The 24,598-nt window shown below is 34.3% G+C and overlaps 1 protein-coding gene across 1 annotated transcript in view; it reads left to right on the top strand.

Moving 5' to 3' along the window:
• Positions 1–24,598, top strand: part of LOC148940516 (uncharacterized) — an 89,788-nt gene that overhangs the window by 1,634 nt on the left and 63,556 nt on the right. The window lies entirely within an intron of this gene.

Raw genomic sequence — 24,598 nt, forward strand, 5'->3', positions numbered from 1 at the left:
CCACCCCCAATTTACTACATCATGATGCAATGTGAGGGTAGTAGCAAGGGCCCTGCCTTCTTGGTCAAATTTTCACCAATAATTTGTCAACATGAATTAAAAATGTAGTCTCTGTTTTTAGAAGCAATTGAATAAAAATTATGTTTAATATTTGTGAATTATAGAATAAATATCAAGCAATAAAAGTTACATTTCTTGAATCAGAAGAAAATCAGCTTTCTGTTAATATTTGAATGAAAATGAAACACTAAAAGGATATACATCAAAATAGGATAATTGGTATTTCCAAAAAGAGGTCCCTGCAGGGTATGTCCTGAGGAGGGGGGGCACACTGCCCTTCCAACAGTTTTGGCATTCAGTAAAATTTTTGCAGAAGGTGAAAATGTTGGCAGAAATTTTGCAAAATTGCCTAAAGTTTAGCAAAATTCTTGATTTCTTCTGAAAATTCAGCATAAATCAGGTATTGATTCAGTAAAATTTACAAAGATTGCCCCCCCCCCAATGAAATGAGTCTTGGGATGCTCCTACCTGTAGATAAGTCAATAAACTAATAATTCCAAGTGTTTGATCTTAAGTAATTTTGATAATAACCATATTGATACATAGCTTAGATTTTTAGCTATTCATTAATATATACAATTCTTCTCAATTACGCTTTGGTAACAAGATGTGAGAGTTTTAGTTTTACATAATTTTGCTCAATTGGATACTAGTTTTTTTACCCTACCTTTAATATCAAGAATAGCCATTAAATTTCTAGTGGGCCATATAGTTTAGCTAGGATGAAGGTGGAAACATCATTTGATGTCTTTTTATGCTCTTTCATAATTCAATAATTGCATCTTAAGACCTTAAAGGGACCCCAAAGGTATTTTATATGAATTATGAAAGAGCATAAAAAGACCATCAAATGATGTTTCACTTTTATCCTAGCTAAATTATATGGTCCACTGCAAATTTACCATGAAATTTACCCCCCCCCCCCTAATGTGCAAATATATACCCTTAATTGTTGACAGCAAAGTTTTGAATCACAAAATTCAGTGCTGTTTTTGTATATGGCATTTGAAAAACTTGAAATGGTAGGAAAACAGTTTATATTTAAGCTGCCTAATAAATGAAGTTTGAATTGTTATAAATAAGTATTTTTGGAATATATTACTCTTGAACAACTTATTTATAAACTAGTGATATGTTTTTAACCACTTTTCAATAACTTAACTAGTGTTGATAACTTCTTTGTGTGGTTATAAAAATGAAATATCTTTGGGAACTCTTTAAGGGCTCAAGATGCAAGTAGTCCCAGAAGCAATTATTGAATTATAAAAGAGCATGAAAAAGGCATCAAATGATGTTTTCACTTCCATCCTAGCTAAATTATATGGCCCACTAGAAATTTACAGAATAGCCTACAGAAGAATATGATTATTCTAGCAATGAAAAATAATGAGGAAATATATTATTTAGGGCTTCATTAGGGGGAGGGGTCATTGTCAAGTCAGTAACTATTAGGGTTTTACCCCTAGTGCTGAGAAAGTGCCTTATCTTGATCAAAATGTAGGGTATCTCTCCTAAACATGGACAACAGGCTCCTTATTCTGGACATGATGTATATACATTCTGATGTTTAGGATTGACTGATAGTTAAGGTTTGGCTAGGGTAAAAGACCTCTTTTGGGGAAAGACCACTTCTTTGGCATTCCAGAAAAATAGAGATGGGCTTCTGGACCATCCCTAATTTACTACATCATGATGCAATGTGAGGGTAGTAACAAGGGCCCTGCCTTCTTGGTCAAATTTTCACCAATAATTTGTCAACATAAATTAAAAATGTGGTCTCTGTTTTTACAGGCAATTGAAAAGAAAAAGATATATTTAATATTTGTGATTTATAGAATAAATGTCAAGCAATAAAAGTTGCATTTTTAGAATCAGAAGAAAATCAGTTTTCTGTTAATATGTGAATAAAACTGAAACACTAAAAGGATATATACATCAAAATAGGTTAATCAATATTTTCAAAAAAAGAGGTTGTCGTAGGTAAGTCAGTAAACTAATAATTTTAAGTGTGATCTTAAAAAATTTTAATAATAAGAACCATATTGATGTATAGCTTAGATTTTTAGCTTTTCATTGATATATACATTCTTTCCAATTGCTCTTTGATAACAAGATGTGAGGATTTAGTTTTAAATAATTTTGCTCAATTGGATACTGGTTTTTTACCATATTTGTGATTGACTGCCTACAAATTTAGGCTGCAAAAGATACTCTATCAGCCTAGCTTATTCAAATGCAATTATTGTGCTTTTAACAAGACAACATGATAAAAACTTATCAAGAAGTATACTAGCTCAAGATTAAACATCAAATTCATTTCCAATTAGGTAATGAGTTTGGAACTTGTTGGGCCAGGTTTCTTCTGCCAGTATTGAGTCACAAGCCCTGGCAAACAGCTTTGGGCTTGCCAGACCAGTCAGCACCAGGGATGCAGCTGAGGGGGAGGGGGGTACCAAAAATTCTAAGGTGTTTGTGCACCAACACCTATGAACTTAGCTTATGTATGTAGTTTAAGTTAGCTTATGTGTCCACATTTATTGACACTCTTAATATCCCCCTTTCAAACTCAAAACCCTAGCTAAACCCCTGGTTAGTGCACTATCTTTACTGGCTGGCAACTAAAGTATTAACCTATCACTAGCAAGGGTAATTTTAAGGTACACCACTTGTTTTAAACTAAGCCTACCCAAGATTGATCCTGTATTTTATTTAGATACTTTGTTTTACTTTTAAGATGTTGTGTCCAAGACAACAACATTGCCATAAGGATAAGCTCAAGCTTTAAATATGTGTCCAAGATAAAGCTCCACTATTTACTATAAGTGGATTTAAAATATTGAGCATTACATCTTGATAAAATATTCAAGCTAGTTATATTAAGAATAATTTTTTGTTGCAGATCTTAATTTTATGTTGCAACTAGGTTTTAGATCAATTTGTTTCTGTCATGTGTCATTTTATCATTTTTGACCCATAAGGAGATACAATAAATGATGAGAGAAATATACGCTTGGCTTTTACCCTCTGGGCATAATGATGGCTCAATGTGCTGAGTCACACCACTGACTCGTACCCCAAGCCAAAGTCTTATTAAGAATATTTAGAAAAATTCAATAGTGAAAGAATCTACTTTCTAGTGATTTAACTGTTGTGGTGATGATTAGCTGTCCAACTAAGCTGCTGTGTGTTTTACTCTAGGCCTATACTGGGAAAATTGTTTGTTCAGGAATAAAAATTCTCTTCTTAACCATGCACACTAATAAAACTATAATATATAACCCTAGGCAGACACAGGATTCATCCTATTGCTAGCAAGTGTAGTTTAAGGTAATAGTAGCCTACAATTAGATTTTGGGATTGATGTTCTTTCTAAATTGTTCTGATGGAAGGAACCCTTAATGGTTCTATATTTAACCATAGGCTATACTTTTTATTTATATATTTAATAAATTGAAGATTTGTCTACAAAAGGCAAAAAAGACAGAGCAAAAATGAAAAAATATAAAGAAAGGAAGACAATACATAAAGAAAATAAACATTTACACTAGCAGAACATTGAAAATAGTGGGAAACAGCAGCTTAATGCAAGACAAAGCCAATAAAAATCAAGTAAGAAATCCAACTTATATATAGATAAAAAGTGAATGTCTTTGCACACACACTTTTGCTAAGATATAGAGTGAACTTGGGTAAATCCAACACAGGGGTAACATCCTCATCTTATTTGGCTCAATGATGACAGATGGCTGGTTCCATGTGTCATTTTCTTCCTTTAGCTTGGGTACTTGACAACAGTATTCAATATTTCTGCCATTTTCAATTCCTTTTGTAATAAAGCTATTCCAAAATTTCAATGAGGGTTTTTCTGTTAGCCAGAGGGCAGGTAGCATGTTTTCAGTGATAGTGCAGAAAAATAGAGACATGATAAAAATATTATAAATAGCTGATAAGTTAATAGGATAGTTTAAGTAATCACTGTTATTCATTAGTATTTTATTCTTAAACCAGTCAGGAGATAGAATGGGTGTTGGACTTACCCCAGGTAACCCCCAATTTGGGGTAAACCCAACATGTCAGACTTACCCTGTACATGGTAACTTTTGACAAGGGAGGTTGGGCTTACCCCATGTATGCAAGTGGCTAATTTTTGGCAATTCTAGCCTAGATTTCAGTGTGTTTGTCAACTATTTACAATGTTAACAATACATACTATACATAATTTACAACATACTAATTGATCATACAAAGAAGCAACGAGATTTCCCCACCTTGCTGCTGTTGCTCTCAGAAAACCTCTGGAACTGCCCAATTATGCTTAGCAGACCATGGCAAATTCACTGAAGGTCATGGAAAAGTTGGCATGGGGCTTACCAAGCAACAGTTTATAGATAAAGTCAAAAAATATATCAGTGAGAACAAAATCAGTTCTCATTTCACAAGGAATTGACCAGGTGAAGACTGGTGGTTTGGGTTTTTCTAAGAAAAGAAAACATCTTGCTTAAGGAACCTGAGCAACTTGAAAATCCTGAGGGCTGTGCAATAAGCAGACCTTTTCATCATTCTAGGATTTTTGGACCAGCTTAAAAAAAACAGCAGAAGAGCTTGACATCTTAGACAAACCAGAATGTTGGTACAACTTTGTCAAAACTTGGTTTTGTTGCAATCCTGATAGCCTTAAAACTGCTGGTGCAAAAGGATCACCAACAAAGTGGTAAACTGGTGGCAATGGGCATGATAACAAACCTGTTCCCACCTGTATTAGTGCATCTGATGAGAGACTGCCACTACTGGTAAGCTTCGTGGGGAAAAACACTTAGTGTTCATGGTTACCCATACCATCCAGATGCATATTTTTCCCATTTGACTTCTTAACAAAAGAAGGGCTCATGAAAATTTTATGTCAGATCTAGGAGACTTACCTTACCCCTTCACTGATTGAAAATCATTTTAAATGGCAGGAATTTATGATTCTGCTATTCCAGCATGTATCAACTGCAACATGATTGCAAAGGCAAAGTATCCAGCCAAGTTAAAACAATGTGTTGAGACAAAGACATTGGAGACTTGGAATTTAACAAGAGCAACAACCACAGTGAATGCTGCAACAAATCAGTTCAATGTTGGTTAGTTTAAAAAAGATTCATTTGCATGAGAAATCATTTGAAGAATCTCTTTTTTCTCAGCCCAGTGCTCTTCTCTTGATGCCTCAACACCCGGGACATCTGGTAGGCAGAGAATTGCTCAGGAAGCCAAGGTACTCACATCTATAGAGGCTCTGAGAGGGCTTGAACAAATAGAGAAAGGAAAAAAAGAAGAAAAGCTTGAGGACAAAAATGAGAAATTAAAGAGAATATGCTCAAGCCAAAACTGAAAAAAGAGGATCTTTCAAGTGAAGACTCTGATGTCTTACTCGGTTCGAAACTGACCAGATGGACATCTGTTACACCATTGGCAGTGAGAATGAAGAAGAGGAGTAAAAGAAGCTAAAAACAGAAGGAAAAGAAGCGAAAAGAAGCTAATTAATTGCTATGCTGTAGCATATGATAGCAAACATTATCAACAAGGCTTGTATATTAGAAGGGTGGTTGATTTTCTTGACTAAAACCTTGTTTGCATAAAACATCTTTGCTGTCTGAGCTTAGCCAATAATTCTTATGACTGGTCCCAAAAAGGCAAAATTGAAGAAGTTGAAGAATGCATCTTCACCAGACCACTGGAGCATTCTGGAGCTGGTCCCTTTACTCTACCATCATTCCAAGTTCCACATGTCATCAACCTGTACAAGAAACACACTCCTATAGCCTACAAGTGATCAAAAGTTTGCTTTCTCAACTCCCTCTGATACAAATTGAAATTATTTTTTGATAAAAAACCCTTTTTTCAACTAAAAAAAAGAAACTTTTTTTCTCTGATACCAATTGGAATTACGACTATTTCCCTATTATTTGAAGTCTGGTGGTGCCTTTTTTATATTTACGATACAAATTTGGAAAAATGCCATTCTCAGATACTTTTTCTATGTACAGGGTCAAACTGACTGTCAGAATTACCCTGTTGTAATCAGAAAACCTGTCTTCTGCTGTAGTACATGAAAACTATTAATGAGTTTTTGTTTTGCATGGTATTTCTGTATATAGAAGCATCCTTTATCATGTCTTACTGTCACATAATTTTGATCTCTACAAAAATAGGATTTACCTAGGGGTGTCAGATTTACCCCAGACTAGGGGGTAAGTTTGACCTCCCTAAGATGGGTTACTTTGGTGCAATAGTTCATGGAAACAACAAAACTTGCAATCTTTCTGGGCTGTGAAGAATACTACTAGTAAGACCAAGAGCCACTTCAACCAGTTTTTATTTTACCAGAAACTCCAAAACAATTTTGGAACCAAAATAACCTGAAAAAAAACTAGATAAGGGGTTGGACTTACCCAAGTTCACCCTAAACCAATAAATGATTCGGTTTTTTATTGGCTACATCTAAAAGGGAGTTGAAACACCATCATTAAAAACAATAAATAAGAGTTCAAATACCACAAAGAAAGAAAAACAAGCAAAAATAGGGTTTTTAAAGGCCAAATGAAAATACTGAAAAAAACACTAGAAAGCAAATATTTCGAGGGGACAAACGCCACTCTTCTTCAGTGCGAAACGAAAAAATGTAATCAATGCAAGTGCCAAAGAACAAACCAACAAATAAAACGCGGAAAGTCAATGTGAATGTGAAAAAAAAACAATGAAAAAAAAAATTAACAGATGAATAAAAATCAATAAAAGCCAACAAATTTAAAGAATTAAAACCAAATGCCTAACAATAATAAAAGTGAGTCATTCACCAATATCCGTGATTTGCAAAGAAATTCGAAATTGAACCGCCATCAATGGATACTAGCAAATAACTTTTGTTGTTGTTAGGTATTTGGTTTTAATTCTTACAATTTTTTGGCTTTTATGGAATTTTATTCATCTTTTAATTTTTTTTTATTGTTTTTTTTTCACATTCACATTGACTTTCCGCGTTTTATTTGTTGGTATATTCTTCAGCACTTGCATTAATTTATATTTTTCGTTTTGCACTGAAGAAGAGAGGCGTTTGCCCCTCGAAATATTTACTTTGTTGGATTTTTTCAGTATTTTCATTTGGCCTTTAAAAACCCCATTTTTGCTTGTTTTTCTTTCTTTATGTTATGTCAAGCCAATTTGGTCTAAGAAATTATCAAAGTTGAAATAGGGATAAAATCCTTTTAGTAGACCGTGTTTCACAAATGGTGATATAAAATTCACAAAAAATACCAGATATTTTGGTCACATATGCAGTGACCATCATCAGTAGTAAAACTAAACTAAAACAATAATAAACAATAGTTTATATACGAATAATTTCTAGTAGATAATTTCTATCACTGTTTGTGAAACACTGTCTATTAAAAGTATTTTATCCCTATTTGAACTTTTATTTATTGTAATGGAAAGGCAGAGTGGTCTCCAAAATTATCTACATCATTAAAAAATGAAGAAGAAAAGGACATAGAAGTTACCACAAAATCGAACGAAGCAAATACAACACCAACATATTCAAACATAAATACTACCACTACTACTAACAACTCACCACAGCACCAAGCTGCATGAGGCCAACACAACTATATTGGTGAATGACTCACTTTTATTGTTGTTAGGTATTTGGTTTTAATTCTTACATTTTTTGGCTTTTATTGATTTTTATTCATCTTTTAATTTTTGGTTTTTTGTCATTGTTTTTTTTCACATTCACATTGGCTTTCTGTGTTTTATTTGTTGGTTTGTTCTTTGGCACTCGCATTGATTATATTTTTTCGTTTCGTGCTCAGGAAGAGAGGCGTTTGTCCCCTCGAAATATTTGCTTTGTTGTGTTTTTTTTTTCAGTATTTTCATTTGGCCTTTAAAAACCCCATTTTGCTCGTTTTTCTTTCTTTATGGTATTTGAACTTTTATTTATCGTTTTTAATGATGGTGTTTCAACTCCCTTTTAGATGTAGCCTATAAAAAAACGAATCATTTATTGGTTTAGGGCGAACTTGGGTAAGTCCAACCCCTTATCAGACAATTTGCCAATGCCCTTTGCTTAGCTGCCCTTATTAGTCTAGTATTACATGATGGTCCATGTTGTAGATTCGTTAATTGTACAGGTGGTGGAACATAAACTTTCTTTTCTTCCAACAAATTGTCATGCATAACAATTGTCTCATTTAAGGGTCCAGGCTGTTGATTTTTACCCTTTGCGAATTTAATCATACTGCAATATTTTCATTGATATTTTGATTATTGAAGCGTGTCCGATTTCTATCACCGATTGTCTATTAAGCTTCAAACTTTTGGTTTTCTTTTTTAAGGTTTTTGAATTGGTGTAATCCCTTGTTAAAATATATACAAATATTTTTGCAATTACCGTACCAGTTTTTTTTGCTCTTCAAGCCATTTAATTTCTTTTCATACTCCTCTTTTCCAAATATATTTGATTATTGAAGTAAGTCCGATTTCTAATACTGATTGTCTCCTAAGCTTCAAACATTTGGTTTTCTTTTTCAGTTTTTGATTTGTTGGAATCCCTTGTTAAAACATCTACAAATATTTTTGCATTACCAGTTTTTGCTCTTTAAGCAGTTTTTGCTCTTTTATGCATAAAAATCTTTAATTTTTCCACATATGTGTGACAACATCGTTGCAATACTGATACATTTAAAAATGACATCACTATGAATGAGAAGGTAGCAAGTGGTGCTTTCCTTCCTCACCTGAAAATTACAATGAGTGAGAGATTGTATAATAATGTATCTATAATGTCTGCAGAGTTAAATGCCATAATCATGGCATTAGAACACCTTATGGAAAATAAACCTTTGATTGCTAATTCAAATAATATTATAGTTTATTCCGACTCTTTATCAAGCCTTGAGTTGCTGTCTTCAGCTCCTCAGTATAAGTTGGATATTGACACTTATCATTGTCTTAGTATTATAGATAATCTTGCTTCAAGTGGCATAAGAATTTAGCCACTCTGGTATAAGTGGTAATCATCAGGTTGATGAAATAGCAAAAAATGCTATAAATATCGACCAGCCAAGTGGGAGACCAATCCCCATTAGAGATATTTATCAATGGAGACTATCAGATACTATGTTTAATAAGAATAATCCTATTCTTTTCCGCTTTCCCAATAAGTATTTTTCTAAAATTTGTCATAGAATTCGTTCTGGAAAAAATGGACTAAATTTTCTTGCATTCTCTTATCAGTTTCCTAATTCAAGTGGTTCTGTTCCCCTGTCCCCTCTTTGCTGGTATTATAATATGTATAATGAAGCAATTGACCACTGCTAATTCTATTTATATTGATATTAATTCTATCGTTTTAAAGAAAAAATTCACACATGCATAAAATTATTGATCATGTAGTAATTTCATATTTTGGAACTAATAGAGCATTTCATTGCCAAATTAGTAAATTAGTAGATATTTGCAAAATGGAAAATCAATGTGAATGGATTTTAGATTGGTCTGATTTTGTAAGGATTCTAAATAATGGGTGTAAGATATGAGGGAGGGCCAGTGCATTGTAAAGGCTGGTGAGTAGATAACGTCGAAATGGAATTTGTATGTATTAATAGAGGCATAAGATGCCCAAATTTGGTAGACTTAACTGATAGCAGGGGAGCCTATTCAGCAGGGGAGCCGAACTGAAGCCTATTCTTGAGGTATTCATCCTGAGCAACTTTGAATGTTTCACTGATCTGCTGCAGCATACAACTGACATACAAGATGTCATCCATGTAACACAATAAGAGTAGATTGATAGATATTAATATCAAGGAAGAGGTCATGAGCCTCCAGAACATAATTGTTGAAAAGAACAGGGTGAGGAAACTGAGCCTTGTTGGCATCCTTTAATACTGGTATAAGCTTTCTCCAAGGTATACAAAACTAAAGAAAAGACTGCTTATTAAATTCTTACTTTCTCATATGCAGAAATTTGTATTATTAAGATTTTCATCTTTCATCCAAATTTTTAAATCATTTTCTGATAGCATAGTTTTGTTTCAACCACTAAAATTGCAGAGTATGATAGGCCTTATAAATGCCCTATCAATATAGTGCATTGATACACTTTATCCATACATATAGAAAGGGATATTGTGTTGTTTTCCAAAGTTCATTAACAAGATTTACTGTTTTGCTTAATTGATGTATTAATTTATGATGCCTGATACATGCTCCAATATGTATTAATATGACATATAGACACCAAATGGATAGAATGTTGAATGTTTCATATATCATTGTATTCTTAACACAAATTTTAAATAATTTGAATGGAATCATGTTGTTCTATGATCTATAAAATAGAATTTATTTTAAAAATTTCTTTCACAATATTGTGGCCGAATTTGCATTTTACATCAGGAATAGCAATAGTATATATATCAAAAGAATTTGCCCTTCATTTCAAACATAATACATTGTACAAAATACATAAATAAGATGAGTCAAAGAGTCCAAAAGAAAAAAAATAAATTAGATAACTATAAAGTTAATGACTAGTTATCCTAGCTATTATACAGTTCTACAAAACTCGGCACAAAACTTTTGTGATATATTTCATGTTTAGTGGGGATGGGAGTCAGTTTGGGCACTTTTTGGGATTTTATATAGGATAGTCTGTTGTGGGCGGGAAGGTTGGGTTCGTTGTTGGAACGTAACTGAGGAAGAAACCAGGTTTTGATACCGAAACAAAGGCACAGGAGGTTCTTTCTCTTGGCCAACATGGTGAGCTCAAACTTACCTAGTAGATAATGATATGGAACCTTCCCTTCACCATTTATAATTCTAAGTGCTTATTTTTGGACATTTTCAATCTTATAAATATGCTCTGAAGAAAAACTGAAATGCCTCACTGGACAAGTAAACTCCAGTACAGGCTGTGAACAATAAAGTTGGAGAAGTTCCTTAGGTGGACAAGGGAATTTTATCAAAAGTTATAGAAGAGGGAGCTTCTTCAGGGATGTTTTGAACATGTGCATCCCACTTCAAGTCCGCAGTAATTGTCACCCCAAGTAATTTATTTCATGTTACAGAGATTTTGGGAGGAATAGGGTTTGTGAAAGATGGGGATGATTTGAAAAAATTAACTGGCATAATGGATGATTTATTAGGGTTAACTTTCATCTTTGACAAATAAGCTTCCTGTGTGACATTTTCAAGCTATGTCATAATTGAGCTTTTAATATTTTGTTGACAAACCTCATGTGCAGACAGGTCATCCAAATACTTCCATCAATTTGTGTGTTCAGTCATGAGGCTATTAATCATTATAAAAATAAAATGGGACCCATCAGGGTTCCCCGGGAGACCCCACATAAGATAGGAAGGGGATCAGAATAAACATTATATTTAAGCATTTGAGGACGACCTGTTAAAAAGGAGGCAACAATTTTAGCTAGAAAGGGACTCACTTGAAACTCTGTCAGCAGTTTTTTTTTTTTTTTTTTTTTTTACAGGGATAATGTGGTCAATTAGGTTGAAATCTTTTTTTATGCAGTATTCAGCCAAGTATCAGTGCTTTCAAGCCTTTTAAGAATGGTGTCAAGAAGACTAACAAGGTAGTGTGAAGTAGATGTCTTAATGGATGAAAATAGAAAGGATGATGAAACAGTGGTGTCAATCAGGAAGCAGGGTAGGGGGAGTTGCTCCCCCTAGATTTTGAAATATAGTCCTTGTTTTGGGTATTTTAAGTGACAATAGCTTTTTATGTTATTTTCAGTAAATAATAAAAAAAAAAAAACAATATTGCCCATCCTAGGTTTAGCAATATATTTTTGCACCTTCCCTTCCAATATTTTGTGAATTAATTCCACTGTTTTAAAATCTGATCAATTAAAATTCGCTGCATATTATAAAGTAAGAATTTCATTTCACTACTGATTTCTATTTTGTATATAGCCTGGGGCTATCTATATCCTGTACTATCAGGAGAGGTGAGGGGTTGGTGCACTTTGGTCAAAATAATGAATATGATGTCTGGAGAATATCAAATAGAAAATTGACTTGTTTGTTATCTTAGTGTTAAAAGATTTCCTTCAAAAGAGGAGATGTAAAACGCCAATACGTCAAATCGTTTCCTTGTGAAGTCTTATAAATAAGTATAATAAATAAGTCTTCTAAATAAGTTATAAATAAGTCTTATATGTTCGTCCCTCCTACCAATCCTAAAGAAAAATAAACCCAAAGATAACCCTGAGTCTTATAGGCCCATAATGATTACTCCTGTGCTGGGGAAAATAATGGAGAAAAGGATCTATCACAGACTCCTCTGGTTTGTTGGAAAAAATAATATGATCCCTCACACTCAAACTGGATTCAGGAAACCACTCCTCAACAGATGCTTTCATTTTGCTAACAAATGCAATAAATGAATCTTTTTCAAAAAATAATGTCCTAGTTGCAGCTTTCCTAGATTTTAAAGGGACATATGACAATATGAACCACCAAATCCTTTTAAACAAACTTGCAAACCTTGGAGTACCCCCTAAGCTCGTATCTTTTATTAAATCCTTCATAGAAGTGCGAAGTTTCATTGTTTGTGTTGGTTCAGCCTCTTCACCCTAAAAGACAATAACCAAAGGCCTACCTCAGGGAGCAGTCCTCAGTTGCCTCCTATTTGCCCTATATCTTTGGGACATGAACCTACCCCACACGAATCTACAATATGCTGATGATCTCGTGCTATGGTCATCTGGCAACACCTTTCAGATAGCACAGTCAAATCTGCAAAAGTCACTTTTCCAGTTTGAAAAATTCCCTCAACATTCAGATTTACCCATTGCACCCACTAAGTCAAAAATAATCCAATTTCACCGGAAGCGAAACCATGTTAATGTAAAACTAACTCTAAACAAAACAACTATTCCAGAAGATAATCATATTAATTACTTTGATCTCATACTTGACCAAAAACTCATCTTTCACCTCCACATATCCAACTCAATAAAAAAATGCTATAGAAAAACCAATATGCTTAAAAGCCTTCTTTATACACAATGGGACTGTAAGGAGAAAACCATGATCCACTTTTAAAAATCACATATAAGGCCCCATATTGACAATGGGCTCATCGTCTATGGTGCATGTGCAAAGACCCAGATGCAAAAAATTGAAACAACACAAAATGATATAATACGTCTCATATTTGGTCTTTGGAAACCCACAAGCACCAAGTTTCTGCTTATGGAGAGTGGATTAACAACAATAAGGAAGAGACTTAGCTTTCTCTGGACAAAACATCTTACAAAAATTGAATCAAGTAGCTCACACACACTGCATAATTGGTTAAGAAATCCAGCTGTGTATTGAGTCATTGGAGATGAGTATGCCAATATTCAGAAGAAGTTCCCCATACCAGCAAAGTCTATATTGCACCTACTTTCCCCCTATCCCCCCATGGAATTGGTCAAGTCCCATAATAAATACTGATTTCTCAAAGTGGAATAAAGATTTAACCCCCATTGCTTTTGTCCAGAAAAAGTTTGCAGAACTTAATACTATTACTTATAAAAATCACTTCCAAATATTTTTTGATGGGTCAAAAATGAATGAGAAGGTTGTAAGTGGTGTTCTCCTTCCTCGCCTGAAAATTGCAATGGGCGAGAGATTATATAATAATTTATCTATAATGTCTTCTGAGTTAAATGCCATAATCATGGCATTAGAACATCTTAAGGAAAACCAACCTCTGATTGCAAATTCAAATAATATTATCATATATTCCGACTCTCTATCAAGCCTTTTGTTGCTGGCCTCAGCTCCTCAATATAAGTTGGAGATTGACACTTATCATTGTCTCAGTATTATAGATAATCTTGCTTCAAGTGGCATAAAAACTTATTTTCAGTACATTCCTAGCCACTCTGGCATAAGTGGTAATCATCAGGTTGATGAAATAGCAAAAAATGCTATAAATATTGACCAGCCAAGTGGGAGACCTATCCCAATTAGAGATATTTACCGATGGAGGCTATCAGATATTAACTTTAATAAGATTAATTCTATCTTTTCCCCCTTTCCCAATAAGAAACTTTCTAAAATTTATCATAGAATTCGTTCTGGAACAAATGGACTAAATTTCCTTGCATTCTCATATAAGTGTTCTAATTCAAGTGGTTCAATTCCCCTGTCCCCTCTTTGCAGGCATTGTAATATGAATAATGAAACAATTGACCATTGCCTATTTGAATGTAATATGCTGACGTCTGCACAACATACCTTGCTTTGTAAACTGTTAAAATGCTTCAAACACCACAAAATCTCACTATCAGCCTAGAGCCTAGCCAACTATACATGCACACAGAGCACAGAAATCGATATCTATCATCTTATATTTGAACTCCTTGAGTCAAAAGATCTACTGAAAGATATCTGACAATATCTAATGAATAAGAGAGGACCAAGCCAGTAGCTCTGTAGCCCACAGAGTGAAGCAAAAAGAAAAGGGCTAAATAGTATTAACTGAATAGCCCGCCTGCTGTGAATTAGAAGAAGAGAAGAAGAAATAGCCTTTGGCTATATCTGGCCAACAAGGAAGGGCGACTGGATACAATTACTAAAGCAGAGACTGCTATATTTCAGAAGAGCAGTGAATAAAGAATTCAGTAGCATATTTCTTCTTTTCCTTTCTGATTTTTGCCTTGTGTTAAGTGTTAAAAAGACCTGGTAAAAATACTGTCATTTTATTGAAGAAAGCTATTAAATTTTGAACAAATAGAATCATTAAATAATTTGAGCAAATCTCTTTACTGCAAAAATAGTCAAAAGAGATACCAAGGTTCTATCACCTAAGCCTAATAGCTGCTGGGCTACTGTGACAATTAGGTTAACCAACAATTGCATACAAGCCCCCCTCCCTCACAGTAATGAATGAAAATACTTTCTAAGAACACACTGGCTATACATGACATATGAAGCTAAGAGAAGAAAGGAAATAATAAATCAAAAAAAAACACAAAAAGGGTGAGAAAACAAGGATTAGCCTACTGGCTGACAAAATCCTTGTTTTCTCACCCTTTCTTGGTTTTCTTTTTCGTTTATTATTTCCTTTCCTCTCTTAGCTTCATAAGTAATAAATGTATATAGCCATAGATAATATACAAACATTTTGTGTATTGTCGCTGCTGACATTTTTTTGAAATCATTGTTGAAATCAACATTTGTTGGATTGTTGAAATTTTTGTGGGTTAAAGTTAGTTGCAGGAGATACATCAGATTGGAGGAAAAGAAATACATTCTTGAAAGTCCTATTCAGTGCTGTTCAAATAACCTAGTTAGGGATATAAGAGCAAAAAATATAAATATTTATTTGTGAAAACAAAAAAACTGCCACTGTTGTGAGGCACCTTATACAAATGATAAAACTATAGAGCAAAAATGAAGGTGACTACTGCTGTAAGCAAAAAAAGTAAAAATCTTGTCAGCATTTCAGAGGGGCATAGAACCTCAGTTGCCCTCTCCCTCTAAAGATGCCAATGAGACACAGTAATGGCCACCTGTTTTCATTAAGTCAGTCTGGGTGGCTCTTGGGTCACCAACCCTCCTTCTTAAGAACCTGCATGTTATAAAACCTTTATGTCTACTAAAAATTGCATATAAATTTGCTACCTTAAAAATTGCAATAGTCTTATTTCTAAATGATACATGATGTACTTAAATGTGTAATCTTGCTGCTTTGAAATTAAATTTACATAATTTTAAAACCTTATTTGGCTTAGGGGTGTCAACCCCTATTATTTTGGGTCAATTCAGGTTAAGAAATAGGCCTTAAATACTGCTTATAATTATGGAATTATAAAATTGAGTATAACATTTTGTATTCCTAGCAAGCTCCCTCTTTGTAGTCAGAGGGAGCAATACAGTATTTTAAATACTCTATTGTTACCATAAATTACCTTAAATCGCATTTGCCAGCGAGTTAAGGTGGCTATAACCTCCTGTATTTTTCGCTGGGTTGGAAATGATGTTATCTGAATATCACAGGAGCATCCCAGTGACATTTACACTCGACACTTGCCCACTCACAACCAACAGCTTTTTTAAAAGAATTTTTTCTTACATGCCGAAATCCCAACTTTTAACAACGTCCTTTTTTAATGGTCTGTTTTCAGCAATATTTAAGGGCATGTTGCAGGACACTCATAGTTTTCCACTATGATTATGTACAATTCTTTTGTAGCATAGTTGAGATTCTTCTATAGTATGTTTATCTTAAGAAATCCACTCCTCTGAGTTATCTAACTTAATAAACTGAAAGCATCGCTTTGCCAATTGCTTGCTCTATAATTATATTTGAAGTATTGGTTTATTTTGTTATTTTGTAATTACTAAACTAATTAATTTAGCGCAAAGATACAGTACTTCATTTTCTAACATAAAAAAACTTTCCAGGACTATGATTTTGAGCAAGATCACCTTTCCAACTGACTTAATCTTTTTATCAGAGTTCCTTAAATAATTCCTGACTTTAGGAACAGCAAAAAGTAAGTATATGACAAGCTTCTTGATTGGTATGGTATAAAGAAGCTATAGCAGTAATAGCTTTCAGTAAAGATTCCTTCAGATACAATTGTGCAACATTTAGCCTAAACTAAGAAAAGAAGTTTCTTTTCTCCTCTGGTTGAATAAACCAGACCCAAATTGAATAAACCTTCTTTAAAACCCACGAGTAATTAAATTAGATTCTCACTGTGTCAAAGACTTTTATTTCATTTTATGGATTTACAAATTCATTTTATGGATTTTATTTCATTTTATGGATTTACAATGGTTGAACAAATGTTTGAAATGGATAAGTTATGTAATGTAAAACAGACAAAAGTTAAGCCAGAGGAGATTTCAGGGATAGGACTTGTATTATCCAAACTTAATGCTTCTGTATATTCTGAGATAACAAAGATAATATGAGATCACAGAATATTCTGAGATAGCTTAGATAACAAATGTTTGAAATGGACAAGTTATGTTATGTAAAACAGACAAAAGTTAAACATCAACCAGAGGAGATTTTGGGAATAGGATTTGTATTATCCAAAGTTAATGCTTCTGTATATTCTGTTCTGTATCTTCTGCTATGACACTGATTGGCTTTCAGTTAGGATGCACAGTTACCTTGAAAAAGTAATAACAATTAAAAACAAGGGCTTTAATATAGCATTGAATGATTTAACAGCTATCAAGGTGTATTTGGTAAAATAATAAGTGGTTAATTGAGAGTTTAAGGATATTGATGAAGCTTTACTCTGAAGAACTCTTAAATATATGGACTTTCCAGAGGTAGTTATAAAATTTTAGATAATTAAACAGGCATAAAATTAGAGTTCATAGAGATTACTCTTGTCTATCCAGTGCATAAAGGACTCCTGCAGGGGTCATCACTTTGCCCTAGTCATCACTTACTTTGTTTCTGTCTGATTTAAAGTTCAGCTCTGATAATGTTTGCAAAGAGAGTTTGCTAACGATCTTTTGATTTGGAGCTCATGGTCCAATACAAATGATATGGCAATGGAATTTAACCAAATGATGAAAGAGCTATGGGCTTTTATGGCTTTTTCTCTTCTGATATCAATATCAAAGACTAAGGCAACTATATTTTACAAAAAGAAAAGGATTTGTCCCTCCCAAAATGTGGATAAATGAAATTCATTATGACCCTTCTTCCAAACTTCTTGGTATCCATTTGGACTATGGTTTGACTTGGAATAACCATATTGATTTTGGTAAATCATCTTGCATGAAAAGGCTAATTCTTTTTAAACGTTTAGCTACTACTAAATGGGCCAGCTCACTGACAGTACTGCTTGATTTTTACAAAAGCTTTAGCTGGTCAAAGATTGAGTATATGTATTGAAGCATACAGAGAATATTGCAAAACAAGTTTAGCAAAGTTGGAAACCCTCCAAAACATAGCAATAAAAATAGCCTTTGGTTTTCACAACCATACCCCAAGTCATAAAGTCCAGGTACTAACTGGTATGCTGTTAGTGCAAAAAAGGAGAAATATACTGGTAATCAAGTATTACACAGAAATCCAAGCGATTGGTCAAGTGCATGGGTTTTTTTCAAAAACTTTTGGTAATAATTGTTCAATGAATAATAGCGGACATATCCACTCTTGGATTATTTGCACTGAACTAGTTTCCAACTGGTTAGTGATGCAGTGAGTTGCATTTTACATCTTCAGCCTCCAAAATGGACGTTTAATCCTGTTCAAGTATGCACTGAGCTTATAATGGATAAGAAGTCAAGTTATTCCTCTCTCAGATTAAGGTAGTTTTCAGACAGAAAGTCTGAAATGATTACCCTGATTTCCTACAAATCTATTCAGATGGTTTGGTAAAAGGGTCCAAAGCGGTTTCAGCTGCAACAATCCCAAGTTACTCTTGAAATATTTAGGCCCGTTTTTTAGCACTAAGATCTTACATCTTTCTGCAAAGATTATCGTTTTTTAACTCATCTTGTTCTAAGATCTTACAGCTCACTGACGTTAGTAAAAAGTGTGAAGACCGCCACTGTTCTGCCATATAGAACAATGATGAGAGAACTTTGATGATCTACTCACCATTGTTCTCAGACCGCTGATCAGCGCAGAATGATGAAAGACGTTTGCACAAAAACGACCAAAGATGTAAGATCTTTGTTCAAAGATTTCACTTTTAAGCGTTTTCTGACAAAAGATGTAAGATCTTACCACATTGATGAGTGAAAAAACGCCCCTTTTGTACAAGGCTGCCAAATGGAGTATGCCATTGAATCATATAGAGAATGTAGTAAGACTAATCTTGCCAAATTAGAAACAATCCAAAATATGGCTAGCAAAATTGCTCTAGGGCTTCATGCTCAGTGCCCCTCTAACAAAGTGAAACACTTAATCAGTCTGCCCTCTATTTTAGAAAGACGGAATACGTTGATCGTCAAATATCACAGCAAGATACAAGCTATAGGTCAATAGTATGAGATTTTTAAGCTCACTTTTGCCAAAGATGGTATCTCGCATAGTTTGGCATGTATAAGGTCATGGAAAATATTTAACGAGCCCATCTTGGAAACTTGACTCACCCTGTTTCAGTCATTTTCTTGTCCCCCCAGGATGGCAAATGTCACCTCCAAGTGTTTCACTAGAGTTGATACTCTTGCAAAAGACAAATTACCTGCCAATCCAAATTCAGATACTTTTTCATGAGAAAATAACCACTTTGTATCCAGATTCTCTCCAAATTTACACTGATGGCTTGGTTAAAGGCAGCAAATGCGGCTCTGCATCTGTTGTCCCAAGTTATTCGCTGAATATAAAAACCAGACTTTCCAATAATACTTTCATCTAGAACCCGGCGCCGCGCCAATAAGGGAAGGCTGGCGGCCGTGGGGGCAAAAATAGTAGTGATGGTGCACCACCGGCGCGCCGCCGATGATTTGTTCATGCCGCCGCACAATAGGGTTATTGTGCGTGTTTGCAAATTTCCACGGATGAGTTTTCTATGAGGGGGAGGGGTATATTTCATAGAGGGTGAGCCAGATTTACCGGTATTATTTGAAAAACAAACAGAAATTATGCCATATATGAAGGTTTGCCTCCTCTTCAATACCTTTTTCTTTACGCTAAAGTTTGACTGTTTACTAAAATTGAAACACAAGGGCTGTTTAATTAGAAAAGGAAGCTTTTTTAAAGGTGCTAGCAGCTTTAGTGTAAAGAGCAAGGTATTGAGGAGGAGGCAACTCTTCATATCCAGAATAAATCTGCCAAAATTAATTTGCAAATTGTGTTTTAATTTTTCGTGCACAGTGAGCCAAAATCGAACCTGTATTAGTTGAAAAACAATCAGGAATTAAATAAAAAACAAGTTTTTTTTAAACTGAAAGTAAGGAGCAACATTAAAACAACAAACAGCAATTATTCCATACATGAAAGGGGCTGTCCCCTCCTCAACGCCTCTCTTTACGCTAAACTTTGACTCTTTTTCACCATTCTACTTTTTAATACAATAAAAACTTTAGTGTAAAGAGCAAAGCGTTTAGGAGGGGACAGCTCCTTTCATATACAGAATAATTACTGTTCGTTTTAAGTTTTAATTTTGCTATTTGGTAGGGATAATGCAGCAGATGAAAAATACTTGTACAAAAGCATAATTGATTTTCTTGTGGATGATAATATTGTTTGAAGAGAGCGAAATGAGTGCAGAAGAGAGCGAGAGTGAGTAGCAAGAGCTGTATAGGTGCCAGCCAGCTTACAGGCCTTAAATTGCTGAGGCAACTCGAGTACTCATACTTCCCACAAGTCATCTGATTCCATCCTTACTAATTTTCCTTTTGTTCTGTGTTAATGTTTTTGATATATGAAAACCAAGAATATTATGTTCCTTAACAATTGTAGAAAGAAAAGAGAGAAAAAATATATATGTACATGTATATTAATTGTGTTGATGGAAAAAAAAGTAGCCAATGCATTTAGAAGAAGCCGAAAGTAGTCTATTGTAGATTCCAGGTACTGTTTTTGGAAGAAGAAGGAGTACCACTGTATGCAAATTTGGTTTGCAAATTTGGCAAAAGGAATACAAACCTAAGCCTATCCAGTGTCAGAAGTGTCGCAAACTGGGACACACAACAAACAAATGCAATGAAATTCTCCTAGAGTGCAGTAATTGTAAAGCATACCATCCTAAAGAGTTGACAACTTGCAACAACACTCAGCCTACATGTCGCAATTGCAAAGGCCCACGTGAATCTACAACGAAATCACTATGCCCTGCATATAAGAAAAGAGCTCTAGCACTCCAAATAGCAACAGAGAAAGCCATCCCATACCCCGGTGCAGCAATGGAAGCAAATGCTGCCCAACAATACCAAATAAAGCCTGTAATGAAACCAACCAAAACCCCCAAGTCAAACGCCCCCAATGCGTCAAGTACCCCGTATAAAAAACCATCTCCTAATCCCCCTAGCTCACATCCATATCAGAAGGAATCACCAAGTCAACCAGCCTCCTTGTCCAGTGAGATGAGGTCAGCCTGGCCCCCCCTCCCGAGTAGAAATCAACAAGACACACTACCAGGAATTAATCCCTTAACCGACAAACAGGATCCGCAACCAAACATACAATTCCCAAATATATGCTTATTCATTCTAAACTGTAATGCAGTTCAGGGCATGAACATACATCAACTGCAGAAAACAAAAATCTACAAAAATTGGCAAAAATCTACATCCCTGATTATATGCTCATTCAAGCAAAAAAAAAGATCTTGCTTTACTTTTAACAAAGCTGAACATTGATACACAGTCATATGAAAAATAAATCAACAACACAACACATATCAATACTCCAGTGGAACATAAGATCACTCGCAGAAAATAAGCTAAATGAACTAATATCTTTTATGAATAATAATTCCATTAATATTGCTTGCCTCCAGGAAACTCATTTAACCCAAAATCAACAAATTAAGTATCTGGGATATACTATCCTGAGGAAGGATAGATCGTCAGAGAGAAAAGGAGGTGGAGTAGCTCTATTAGTTAAAAATAATATAAAATTATGTGGCATCAAGTTTCCAGATTTTGCAAATGATGTTGATGCAATTGGTATCAGTGTTTGGCTGAATAATATAAAAACCTACATAATAAGCTTTTATTACCCTAATGGCCAAACTACAGATGCCATGGATTTCTTTAATTATATAAATAATTCTAATATGTTAAAAAATATAATTATTTGTGGAGATTTCAATGCCCACAGCCTTTTGTGGGGGAATAAACCAGCAAATAAAGCTGGTAAGTTGATTAAGTGTATGACTTCAAATAATAATGATTTAGCTGTTGCTACCCCTCCAAACTAGAATACTTATTTTAACCCCAAAAGTGGCAGATACTCCACAATTGACCTAAAAATTGTGTCATTAAATATTTTGAATAAAATTTATATAAATAAAATTGATAGTCTGTGTACTGACCACTTTGCTATAGTTTGCTCCCTAAATGAACCTGCTGAAACTACTACACACCTCCAAATATATCAACACTAAAGAAAATTAGTCTATGTTCCAAAATAAGCTAAATGATGAAATTACAAGTTTCACTCAAAATTCATGCATTTCAAACACAACAGTTGACACACATGCTGAAGTATTGACATCTTTACTAATAAATACAGCTAATCATAATATCCCCAGGACAACACCTAAGAAAACCTTCCCTAAACACATTCCTAAAGCATGGTGGACAAATGAGTGCCAAAATAAATGGAGAATAAAAAAAGCAGCTAGGAAAGAATTCATAAAAAAAACCATCACCTACTACATATTTAAAAAAATTGCAAGCAGAATCTAATCTAAAAAGGACTATAATAGATGCTAAATATAAATACTGGAATAATTTTGCAAATAATCTCCAGAGAAACACATGAGCCAATTATACATAAAGTAATAAGCCACATCTGTGGGAAAAAGATTTCCCCCAACCCACTCCTGTATGAGCTTATACATAATAATACCCATTATGACAATGATAATGAAAAAGCTAAGCTATTTGCAACTCTTTTTGTTATTAAGCTAACATAAAATAATCGAAGCAAAATGTCCCCAATTCCTATTAACCCAAGTTACCAACCACGCCCAGGATCCGAGTATACAACTAATCCATTTTCAATCCAGGAAATAAATAAGGCAATAAATGATGTTAGGACGGAAACCAGCGGCATATATAACAATCTACACCCTCCATGGATGAAGAATATTATACCTTCTTACAAAAAGGAACTGCTAAACTTTTGTATTCACATTTGGGAATCTTCTAAGTTACCCAGCATATGGAAATTTTCGTCCCTTCAACCAATCCTAAAGAAAAATAAACCCAAAGATAACCCTGAGTCCTATTGGCCCATAATGATTACTCCTGTGATGGGGAAAATAATGGAGAAAATGATCTATCACAGATTCCTCTGGTTTGTTGAAAAAAATAATATGATCCCTCACACTCAAACTGGATTCAGGAAACTCCACTCCTCAACAGATGCTTTCATTTTGCTAACAAATGCAATAAATGAATCATTCTCAAAAAATAATGTCCTAGTTGCAGCTTTCCTAGATTTTGAAGGGGCATATGACAATGTGAACCACCAAATCCTTAAAAAATGCTATAGAAAAGCAAATATACTAATAAGACTTCTTTCCACACCCTGGGGCTGTAAGGAGAAAACTTTACTCCAGTTTTATAAATCACATATAAGACCCCATATTGACTATGGGCTCATCGTATATGGTGCATGTGCAAAGACCCAGATGCAAAAAATTGAAACAACACAAAATGATATAATATGTCTCATATTTGGTCTTAGAAAACCCACAAGCACCAAGTTTCTGCTTATGGAGAGTGGATTAACAACAATAAGGGAGAGACGTAGCTTTCTCTTGACAAAATATCTTACAAAAATTGAATCAAATAGCTCACACACCCTACATGCGCCCACTTTCCCCCAATCCCCTCCATGGAATTGGTCAAGTCCCATAATAAATACTGATTTCTCAAAGTGGAATAAAGATTTAACCCCCATTACTTTTGTCCAGAAAAAAATTTGCTGAACTTAATACAATTACCTATAAAAATCATTTCCAAATATTTGTTGATGGGTCCAAAATGAATGAGAAGGTAGCAAGTGGTGCTTTCCTTGCTCACCTGAACATTGCAATTGGCGAGAGATTATATAATAACTTATCTATAATGTCTGCTGAGTTAATTGCCATAATCCTGCCATTAGAACACCTTAAAGAACACTAACCTTAGATAGAAAATTCAAATAACATTATTTTAGATTTAAAATCTTTATCAAGCCTTGAGTTGCTGGCCTCAGCTCCTCAGCATAAGTTGGACATTGACACTTATCATTGTCTCAGTATTATAGATAATCTTGCTTGAAGTGGCATAAAAACTTATTTTCAGTATATTCCTAGCCACTCTGGCATAAGTGGTAATCATCAGGTTGATGAAATAGCAAGAAATGCTATAAATATTGACCAGCCATGTGGGAGACCAATCCCAATCAGAGATATTTACCGATGGAGGCTATCAGATATTAATTTTAATAAGATTAATCCTATCCTTTCCCCCTTTCCCAATAAGTATCTTTTTAAAATTTATCATAGAATCCGTTCTGGAACAAATGGATTAAATTTTATTGCATTCTCGTATAAGTTTTCTAATTCAACTGGTTCTATTCCCCTGTCCCCTCTTTGCAGGCATTGTAATATGAATAATGAAACAATTGGCCATTGCCTATTTGAATGTAATATGCTGACGTCTGCACAACATACCTTGCTTTGTAAACTGCTAAAATGCTTCAAACACCACAAAATCTAACTATCAGCCAAGAGACTAGCCAACTATACCTGCACACAGAGCATAGAAATCGACATCTATCATCTTATAATTGAACTCCTAGAGTCGAAAGATCTACTGAAAGATATCTGAAAATATC

Source organism: Artemia sp. Qi Xiang Cuo, chromosome 19 (genome assembly GCF_049724085.1).
Source record: "Artemia sp. Qi Xiang Cuo chromosome 19, ASM4972408v1, whole genome shotgun sequence".
NCBI classification, from domain to species: Eukaryota; Metazoa; Arthropoda; class Branchiopoda; order Anostraca; family Artemiidae; genus Artemia; species Artemia sp. Qi Xiang Cuo.